Source organism: Gopherus evgoodei, chromosome 4 (assembly GCF_007399415.2).
Source record: "Gopherus evgoodei ecotype Sinaloan lineage chromosome 4, rGopEvg1_v1.p, whole genome shotgun sequence".
In the NCBI taxonomy this organism is placed as follows: domain Eukaryota; kingdom Metazoa; phylum Chordata; order Testudines; family Testudinidae; genus Gopherus; species Gopherus evgoodei.
This window is the reverse complement of record NC_044325.1, coordinates 151,812,242-151,823,251: the sequence shown is the minus strand read 5'-3', so window position 1 is coordinate 151,823,251 and position 11,010 is coordinate 151,812,242. Positions and strand designations below refer to the sequence as shown.

General features: G+C 46.7%; 1 long non-coding RNA gene and 1 pseudogene across 1 annotated transcript; one reads left to right on the top strand and one right to left on the bottom strand.

Annotated features, from left to right (window-relative positions):
* Nucleotides 1-5,060, bottom strand: part of LOC115651483 — a 34,216-nt pseudogene extending 29,156 nt beyond the window's left edge.
* On the top strand, nt 1,372-5,146 carry LOC115651492. The gene is made up of 3 exons (XR_004000355.1): nt 1,372-1,549; nt 1,899-1,943; nt 5,056-5,146. It is a non-coding gene; the product is annotated as an uncharacterized LOC115651492 (long non-coding RNA).
* The last annotated feature ends 5,864 nt before the right edge of the window (nt 5,147-11,010 follow it).

Sequence of the window (11,010 nt, the reverse complement as noted above, 5' to 3'; positions counted from 1 at the left end):
AAAAATGCTAGGGGTCTGTCTCTTTAGATAAGAAAAAACAGTTGAGGGGGGGAGGCAGCTGGATTACAAATATGGGGACTATAAACCGCCTGTTACTAAAAAACCTAGGGTGCTTCTGTATAATTTTTTATTACAACACATACAAAAAATTGTTTTTTCGAGTCCTTATCCTTTTGCAAAACTTAATGTAACTTTTTAAAGGGTTTGAAAAAGAAGCAGCCTTCTTCTCTCTGATTCGCTGACTCACAGAGACTGCTTTGCTATGTGTTGTTCAGCTTTTGCTACAGGGTCTGGTTGATTAGATAAGAGCAGAGCACGGCTCTGCTGCAGCTTCACAGTTTTTACTGAAAAATAAGCAGTGCTAGTCTAAAACCTAGGGGAAAATTTTTTTTTTTGTCACTATACATTACTTTTATAATCCTAAACTGTTTGTGCATGCTCTTTTTTAATTAAAACACCTATACCAAAGGACAGTGCCTTCATTTTGGCATGTCTTTTACCTCTCTTTGTTAAAAAGCGGGGAAAAAAACAATCTTCTTCTCTCTAATCCAGTGGTTTACAAAATAAGGGGTTTATAAACTGTTTGTTACTAAAAACCTAGGGTGCTTCTGCCTGCTCCTTTTTTATTACAACACATACAAAAGGGTTGTGTCTTAGGTTTGTCTTTTCCAGTCATTTTCCCTTTGCAAAACTTAATGTAATTGTAACTTGTGTTTGTTAAAAAGCACGAAAAAGAAGCAGCCTTCTTATCTCTGATTCACTAACTCACAGAGGCTGCTTTGCTAACAGGCGCTTTGCTGCAGTTTCACATTGTTTTTACTAAAAAATAACCTCTGTTTAAAACCTAGGGGAAAACTTTTAAAAATTGTTTGTTACTAAAAGCTTATGGTTTTAACTTTTTTTATAATAATCCCTCTGCCCACTCTTTCATTGAAACACTTATGCCAAGGGGGTTAAATAAAAAAAAGGTGTCTTCATTTAGATATGTCTTTTCAAGTGTTTATACCTTTACAAGACTTTCACTTCTGTTTGTTAAAAAGCAGGGGAAAGAAGCAATTGTCTTCTCTCTAATTCAGTGGTCTACAAAATAAGGAATATATAAACCGCCTGTTACTAAAAAAACCTAGGGTGCTTCTGCATACTTTTTATTACAACACATACAAAGGGGGTGTTTTTTTTATTCCTTTGCAAAACTTAAGGTAATTTTAACATGTGTTAAAAATGGTGTATTAGTAAAAGCTTATGGTTTTAACTTTTATAAAAACTCTTTGTAAAAGGGCTATGTGGCGGGAAAATGCTAGGGGTCTGTTTCTTTAGATAAGAAAAAAACAGTTAAAAGGGCGGGGGGAGAGAGGAGGGGAGGGGGGAAAGGAGGGGGCTGGCTCTTGCTTAAACTCTTGAAACACTAGGATTGGTTGGTTCAGGAAAATGAATTCTATGACGCTGTTGTAAAACCACCTCTGATTGGGCCGATCCAAAAGCGGTGATAACAAGCCGGAGAGTGTCAGAAGCAGGAAATCTCCCTCATTCTACAGAAAGACGGGCAAAGGTAACAATTCTCTCTCTTTCTCTTTAATCCTACCCTGTGCTCTCTATCTTTGCTCTTTGCAAAGCGGACTCTCTCCTCGCTTTTCTTGTCTTGTAACCCGCCCTGATTCTGAATGCTTTTTTACCCTGTGCTTACTAAACAGACTCTGCCTGCTTCTCTCTCTGTCTCATTCTGATTCCGCCGCGTGCTCTCTATCTTTGCTCTTTTTTCTTAATCTACACTGATATTGAATGCTTTTTTACCCCGGGCTTACCAAACAGGCTTTGCCTTGGTCAATTTTCCTTTTAAAACTCGTTTTTTTCTTAACCTGCATTGGCATTAACTAGTTTTAATGTGTTTTATTTACTAGGGTTAAACCAGAAAAGCTGCCTCGTTTTACAAAAAGACTGCAAAGGTAAACATTTTTAAATTTTACCCTGAGCTTTATTGTATTTTTCTTAGCCACTTTTTTATAGAGTTTTTACCCTGTGCTTACCGAACAGGCTTTCTCTTTGTCAATTTTCCTTTTAAACCTCGTTTTTTCTTAACCTACATTGGTATTGACTAGTTTTAATACGTTTTATTCACTTTTATTACACTGCCTTAGTACATTTTCTTTTAAACCTAGTTTTTAATGTTTTTAAAAGCCTTTTTCTTAGTACCCCTTTATAGTTTTTGGCCATGTGCTTACTTAACAGGTTTTGCTTCAGTCAATTCCCCTTTTAAACCTAGCTGTATTGCTTTTAATATTACTTAATAATATTAAAAAGCTTTTTTTAACCTATGTTGGCATTCAATAGTTTCAATCCCTTTTTATTCACTTTTTTACCCAGGGCACCCCAAACAGGATTTGCCTTGGTTAATTTTTTTTAAACCTAGTTTTTAAGTATTTCCTTATAGTTTTTGCTTATGTCCTTACAAAACAGGTTTTGCTTCACTTAATTATCCTTTTAAACTTAGTTTATAATGTTTTTTTCTTAACCTACATTGGTATTGAATAGATTCAATGCTTTTTTATCCTGTGCTTAACAAACAGGTTTTGACGTAGTAAATTCCCTTTATAAACCTAGTTTTCAATATTATTTAACTTTTCTCTTAATCCACCCTGATATTTAATACACTTCCCCTAGTCAAACACACACACACATTTTTTCAAAATGGCCGACAGCGCCAACCAAAACGGGGGGTGGGAAGGCGGGACATAAGCCCTAAAAGGGGCGTGGAAACCTGTCAAAATTGCATGGTGATGAATACTATCGAGCTTATTACTACTTGTGGGGCCTCTCACTTTTAGGGCACTTCCACTGCTTCTGCCTGGGATCAGTTGCCAGGGTGTCTTAGTGTACCAGTAAAAGTGAGCCATTAGCCACACACAGGCTCCCCTGTATATAAAGCCTGTCCAAAGATTTGCTTAGAAGTTCCTCTCCCCCCAAAGAAAAAATGTTGTGTTTTTGTTCAACATGGACAATTTTGTGAAAAATATTCATGTTCCTCCCTGAAAAGTTCCCTTGGTTGCAATGAAGAAACCCTAAAGCCATTGTTTGGTCTATTTGTGTCAGAGCTGGGAACTGAACCAGGTAGCCTGAGGGCCTGCCCCTGGCATAGATAAGCAGCCCAGCTTGCTGAGGGAAAAGCGTTTTCTCAAACACAAGAAAAGACTTGTAGCCCCTTTCAAACAAAGTTTCAGCAGTGGAGAGGAGACCCCAGCAGTGCTTGTGATTAGCACCCAGCTCCCCAGCAGAGTAGCATCCAGGAGCCCCTGCACCCAGCAGACTCTCACCCTGTATTTTTGGGCAGCCTCCTCCACGGGTGCCACCCTGTGTTCCCGGTGCTCTTGGGACTCCCAGCACACCACACAGATGGCCTTCCTGTCCTCCTCGCAGAACAACTTGAGATGCTCTTGGTGATGCTGGCAGAACGGCCCCGCTTGGTCCTCTCCCCTCACAGCCCTCAGTTTCAGGATGTTCTCTACCATGTTGGCTATCGGCCATTTGGGCCGGAAGTTGTCCTTCTTGAATTTCCTTTTGCAGATGGGGCACTGGGCAGGGTGAACAGGGCTTTCCACCTCACACGTCTACAGTACTGACCGATGCAGACACGGCAGAAGTTATGCCCACAGTCAATGCTCACCGGATTAGTGAAGAACTCCAGGCAGATGTTGCACTTGGCCTCATCCTGCAGTCTCTCCACAGGGTTTACTGAGGCCATCATGCCACTATATGGCAATGCCCTGTAAAACAGAGTGCTGCGTTCATGGCACATGCACAGAAATGAGATAAAAACATAAAAATCTCTTGCTGGAAGGTTGCAATGTGATGTTACTTTAATTTCTAGAATTCAGAATAACACTCCTCAAGAATCCCAAAACAGAGAGAGACAAAGCAGGATGCTCCCTAAGGCAGTGAGGCCCAATATACCCACCTTGCTCTAGGCTGACTGATCACACACTCCCCTCTAGAGCCCCTTAGTCTGCAAACAGGATCAGGAAAAAAAAATTCTTAAAGTGATAGCTTGTAATGCAAACACAGTCCTCAATACACCACACAAACCCAAGAGCATTTTCAGGGATCCAACCAGCCTTGCTTTATGGAGACCCAAATTCTACCTTGGGAGAGGAAACTTCCTCTGAAGGTGAGATATCCTGCACGTGTAACCCACCAGTCAGAGCAAGACATGAGTCTATTACAGCCCAGCCACTTTAGCTCTATGGACCCCATCACCACAGTGTCAGCTGCCTCACAATCTTTATGAGTCCCTGTATTAATCCCCTTCCTTCATAGGCCATGGGGAGAACAGGATTGCCTGCACTGCCTTCAACATGCTCACAAACATGCAGCTGTGCACTAAGACAATGGCTATAATCAAATATCATGCTTCAGGGTTACGGCCACTGAGGAGGTCAGGAAGGAATATTTGTCTCCATGCACAGTTTGGCCAGATGTATTCTTCATTTCCTCTATGTCCCCCTTTCTCTGAAGCATCAGGGATTGTTCACAGCTAGAGACAGGATGGATTAGTGCTCTGAGGCTGTCCGAGAATGGCGTGCCACGTCCCCTTCAAGTTATTATACTATGGTTAACTGAGATCAGGGCCCGTTGTGCCCAGCTGCTGCACAGACATACAGTGCCTGAGATCAGACAGAAAGTGAGAGACAGTCCCTGCCACAGAGAGTTTACCCTCTAAATAGACAATACAGAAGGAAGGATTATTTTTGTTCTTTTCTAGGTGAGGAACTGAGCCTCAGAGAGAGAGTCACTGCCCTGGCTCACTCGGTGCATTAAAAGAAAGTAACTTGTGCTGGAGCTAATTTGCTTATTATTGTTATATTTTGCATGCAGTGTCATTGCAGGGCCTGTCGCTCCAGACATTGCACAGATACTGGACCAGAAGGCAAAGCGCTGCCCTAAGAACTGCAGTCTACAAATACCGCTACAGAAATGGGGAGGGATTGGAATGGCATCAAATATATTGGTCTAGCAGCTGTAATTCCTGATTGCCTCATTCCGTGTTTTTTTCCATTGGTTTAGGGCAGTCCAGGCTGTTTGGCTGAGTCCAGAGGGCTCAGGGGGTTATGTGTGATTGACCCAAGTAGAATGGAAGGTCAAATAAGGACCAGGAGCAGGTTCCTCTGGCCCCGAGAAGGTCCAAGTTGTGCTTCCCTTCCCTGCTGAGTTCTGCCTCTGCTCCGACAGCCGGGTATGAAATGGCTGGATTTCACGCCAAAAACTATGACTTCCACTCTAGGCACTTAAGTTCCAACTTCTTCATAGGCAGCCAAAAGGGGATTGGTTTTTATACTATATTCCCCCAGCCCTCTCTCCCAGCATGCTTTTCCACAGACAAGGCTGTTTAGATGGCCGTCATGGTGGATTGTATTTCCCAGCATGCCTTGTCACAGGTAGGACTGGTAAAATGGCTGCCGTGGTAGATGGAGCTGAGGTGGTGGCAGTAGAAAGCTCCCAAGAGGGTGGCACTGCCGCATGTCCCCTCCCCACAGCCGCTGAGCACGTGGGAGCAGTGCCACCCCTGTCCCACATGCGGTAAAAGCTTCCTCACCACCTCGGCCCTGCAGATGCATCGGAGGAACCATCCTGGGGAGAAGCCATTCCAGTGCAGGGCCTGTGCGCTGCAGTTCAGCTGGGTTACAATCTGATCGAGCGCCAGGCCCTGCACATGGGGGAGCGGCCCTACCAGTGCCCTGACTGCAGTCAGTTTCTCTTCCAGAGTAACTCCATCATGCACCACTGCATGGCCCACGCCTTACATCAAAACCGCCAAGAGTGTCACTGGAGGCTCCAGTGTTCTCGAGCATGGGGCCCGCGCAGTCAACCGGCTGCATCTTTGCCACCAATGTGGGAAGAGCTTCATCTCCAGGTCCAAACAGCTGGTGCACTGCCTCAGCCACGGAGGGGTGAGGCCCAACAAGTGCCCCCAGTGTGGGAAAAGCTTCATCCGTCTCTCCAAGCTCATCTGGCATCAGTGCATGAACACGGGCGAGCGCCCCGTCACATACCATGAGTGCTTCATGTACCGTGAGAACTCTTGCTTTGCCCATCACAGGAAAGTCCACGTGCCCTGATGGCCCAGGCGGTGCAGGGTGGCCGGCATGGGACGGCACTCACTGCTCACAGACGTCAGACGCTGAGTGGTTCAGGGAGTAGGTGCAGTTCTGGGAGGGAGGAAAGGCTAAGGTGCAGCAGCGTGGGGTGGTTCTGCTCTGTTGCTGGGAAGAGACACCACCAAGACCTGATCCCAAGTGATATTCCATGGTGGGATTCTCCAGCCTACATTACGCAGGTCAGATTGGACAGCCCTAATGGCCCTTTTGGCCTTAACATCTATTAATCTGTAACTCAGGGCAGAGAACGTCCCGCTGTGATTCCTGCATCCAGCCCTTATCTCGTGAGTGAGCTAGTGCAGACCTGTTAGATTTCTTTTGTACTTGCTTTCTGAGTTTTGAGATGTTAGGAGTCACAGATTCCAACCCTTCTTTCCAACTATGAGGGCTAGAAAACTCCCTTTTTAAAAATAAATAAATTGAAATTTGCTTGTACTGAGCACAGCTACCAGCCGAGGCCTCTCAGGTAAGATAGGGGAGGGAACACCTGGTTGGAGGGTCCCAGGGAGCTTATGTATGAGATAGGCATGTACTCAGTGGCAGAAATGTAGATGCCTCAGGGACTTTAACAGTGAGACTTCAGGTGCCTACAGGCAGCTACTGCACCGGGTGGGGGTGGAGGATCTCATTGGTGGCTACATGTTGGCTTTGGGCCCTTAAAATGGCAGTTAGGGGTCTTCTAAGTCCTTTTGTGGATCTATCTTTAGCCCCTAAAGCCTTGTCAACATGCATAACCTGCACCATGTATCAGAGGGGTAGCTGTGTTAGTCTGGATCTGTTAAAGCAGCAAAGAATCCTGTGGCACCTTATAGACTAACAGACGTATTGGAGCGTGAGCTTTTGTGGATGAATACCATGCATCTGACGAAGTGGGTATTCACCCACGAAAGCTCATGCTCCAATACGTCTGTTAGTCTATAAGATGGCACAAGACTCTGCAACTTGTATCATGTTAACTAGATGGGTTGGTTAGTGTGGTACAGCTGTTAGTTCAGTTACGTGATAATTTCATTCAGTGTTAAGAAATTGATTGGGAGTTGAAAAAGCAGGAAAACTTGTCTTCCTCTTCCAATCTATGAATAAAAATGAGGTGTGAGATGGTGAGATCTATTAGTTCTAACAATTTGAAGCACATGGTTACCAGAAACAAACAATTCAATTCACTAACTACAAACAATACTGCACTTGTTAAATAATTCACTTAATTTTCAATGCAAAGCAGGTTAAAATAGCCTCCCTTTATTTTATGTATCCAGCATATTTAAGATTTTGTTTAACTAACGAAAAACAATTTTAAAATGCTATTTTTGTCCACTTTATTTTAATTCCAATTGCCATCCAAATGCAGCTTGACACAAATCATATGTGAATAACTAACCATCTAGTAAATAAGAAAAGTATTCAAAATTTTCACATAACAAAATCTAAAAATTAATATTTTGAATTGTTAAGCTATATAACTGTTTAAATAAATGTGCATAGACATAGTGTATCCTGATTAGCAAAAAATTACTGTAAAGGCTATATTTAATTGCAAATGAACATGTTATAATGGTTGCCAAGCAAGGAGAATCAACCCTTTTTTGGGAGGGAAATAACTAAAGAGTACAAAAGATTAAAACTGATTATTTAAATTAAGGTTTCCTGCTTGTTGATTTAAATTAGTCTACCTGAGATGCAGAGAACAGGTCTGATTGACCCACTTAGAGACAAGGTAGGTGAGGTAATATCTTTTACTGGACCAACCAACCTCTGTTGGTGAGATAGACGCATTTTTGAGCCACACAAACCACTTCTTCAGGTCTGGGAAAGGTACTCGGAGCATCACAGTTAAATGCAAGGTAGAACAGATTGTTCAGCATTACTAGTTAGCACATATTCCAAGGGACAATTCAAGGTAGGGTAGCCTATTAACATGTCTGCACTGCAGCGTCTGCAGTCATAGGACAAAGAAGGACCTAGTGGGTTACTGATTGTTGTAATAAGCCATAAATCCAGGGTCTCTGTTCAGTTAGAATAATAGAATCATAGAATATTAGGGTTGGAAGAGACCTCAGGAGGTCATCTAGTCCAATCCCCTGCTCAGAATAGGACCAACACCAACTAAATCATCCCAGCCAGGCAGGATGGTGCAAGGATATTTCGTGCCCTAGGTGAAACTTCCACCTTGTGCCCCACCCGAGCCCTGTGGCAGCTCTCCGCCCCCCTGCTCTGACCCCGTCCTCCCCCCGTGGCTGCTCCCCCTGGCCCAGGGAGCCGTGCGGCAGCTCCCCACATCCGCTCATCTCTGTTCTGCCTCCTTCCTGAGCATGCTGTTGCCGCTCCACTCCTCCTGCCTCCCAGGCTTGTGGCACCAATCAGCTGCTTGGTGCCACAAGCCTGGGAGGGAGAGAAGCAGAGCGAGGTGGTGTGCTCAGGGGAGGAGGTGGAGCAGAGGTGAGCTGGGGCAGGGAGCGGTTCCCTGCATGCCGCGCCCCCCCCTTACTTGCTGCAGGCGGCTCTCCCCGCGCCTCCTTGCCCCAGGTCCCTCCGCCTAAATGCCAACAACGACCGGGGTGGCCAAAGATCCGGCCACCATGGCTGCTGCCGAAGGACCCGAATGCCGCCCCCCAAATCCTAGCACCCTAGACAACTGCCTAGGTCACCTAATGGGTTGCACTGGCCCTGCAGCCAGGGCTTTGTCAAGCCAGGCCTTAAAAACCTCTAAGAATGGAGATTCCACCACCTCCCTAGGTAACCCATTCCAGTGCTTCACCACCCTCCTAGTGAAATAGTGTTTCCTAATATCCAACCTAGCCCTCCCCCACTGCAACTTGAGACCATTACGCCTTGTTCTGTCATCTGCTACCACTGAGAACAGTCTAGATCCATCCTCTTTGGAACCCTCCTTTAGGTAGTTGAAGGCTGGTATTAAATCCCCCCTCACTCTTATCTTCTGCAGACTAAATAACCCCAGTTCCTTCAGCCTCTGCTCATAAGTCATGTGCCCCAGCCCCTTGATCATTTGCATTGCCCTCCGCTGGACTTTCTCCAATTTGTCCACATCCTTATTGTAGTGGGGGGGGGGGACCAAAACTGGACACAATACTCCAGATGTGTCCTCACCAGTGCTGAATAGAGGGGAATAATCACTTCCCTCGATCTGCTGGCAATGCTCCTACTTATACAGCTCAATATGCTGTTGGCCTTCTGGGCAACAAGGGCACACTGCTGGCTCATATCCAGCTTCTCATCCACTGTAATCCCCAGGTCCTTTTCTGCAGAACTGCTGCTTAGCTAGTCAGTCTGAAGTCTGTAGCAGTGCATGGGATTCTTCCTTCCTCAGTGCAGGACTCTGCACTTATCCATCAGATTTCTTTTGGCCCAATCCTCCAATTTGTCTAGATCCCTCTGGACCCTATCCAGATTTAGTGATTCTAAGACTATATCTACACTAGCACTTTTGTCAGTAAAACTTTTGTTGGTCAGGGGTGTGAAAAAACACACCCCTGACTGACATTAAGTTTCACCAAGAGAAGCACAAGTGTGGACAGAAGTGGGGAGATACCATGGGAGACAGGGACGAGTGTGTGGGGAGGGGGCACTGCAGGGGGGATATAGTGGGAGTAGTAGGCAGCAGGGATAAGGGGTAGCAGGGCACCATGTGGGGTATGGTTGGAGGAGTGGGTGGGGGACAGGGGCACTGTGGAAGCAGTGGGGGCATTGTGCAGGGTAGGAGGGTCACCACTGGGGACACTGCGGGGCTAGGAGGGGGCTCCATGTGGGGTAGGGAGCACAAAGCAGAGTCAGGGGAAGGGGGTGCCAGGGACACTATGCTGGGCAGTGTGGCAGGGGCACATTGTGCAGAGCAGGAAGACGGTGGATTTGAAGTGGAGGGGCACCATGGGGGACAGGAGGAGAATGGGGGAGGCAGGGAGGAGTGGAGTGGCACTGTGTGGGGGAGAATAGGGGATTGGATAAAGTGGGGGACACTAAGGGGTTGGGTGGCACTAGAGGAGCAGGGTTGGGGAGCACTGGGGGGGCAGAGGGCAGCAAGGTGGCATGGAGGGGCAGGAGCACTGTGGAAGCAGCAGGGGGCACTGCAGCACTGTGTGGGGTTGGGGAGACACCATGGGGGGAGGGGGTATTGTGCCGGTTGAGGAGACATGGGAGGGTATGGGAGAGCAGGGGTTTGGTGAGCAAAGGGGCCGTGTGTAGAGAGGGGGAGCAGGTGACACCATATGGATCTGGGGAGACACCATGGGACATTGTGAGGGGCAGGGGAGTTAGAGATGGCACAGGGAGTCATCATGCAGTGTGGGGTTATGGGTACTATGAGAGCACTGGCAGCAGAAGAGGATGGAGGCTTTGGGAGATATGGGGAGCAGAGTGGGTGGAGGGATAAGTGGCGGCACTATAGGGGTCCCCCTCCCATTCATCCCAAGTGCCCCTCCCCATGTGGTGCAGCCCTGGGCAAGGAGTGGAACACCGGGCTCTGGGGATCGGAAATGGACCCAACATGTTCCCAGTCTCCAAACCCTGCAAGTCCTGTAGGGCTGGGCTAAGGGAGGGGGTCTTCCAATTCCAGCCCAGGACATCTGGGTCCTGAGCCTGACTCTGGCCCGTGTGTGAGCAGGGTGAGTTCCCGTCTGCAGCCCCGGGGGATCTCCCTGGGTGGGCAGTGAGTGGGGACACGAGGCACAGGGGAGACACAGAGTGTTGCAGCCAGAGGTGGCCCCGGGGAGGGAGAGAAACAGTAGTATAGTAGACCTGGTAAGCTTTGGAGTTGTGAGGAGTTCCTAGAAATAGTCCATCATTTTAGTCCAATGTTCCATACCAGGGTATTCTAGATGGGACTGGGGATTTCAATCTTGCAGCTCAATAC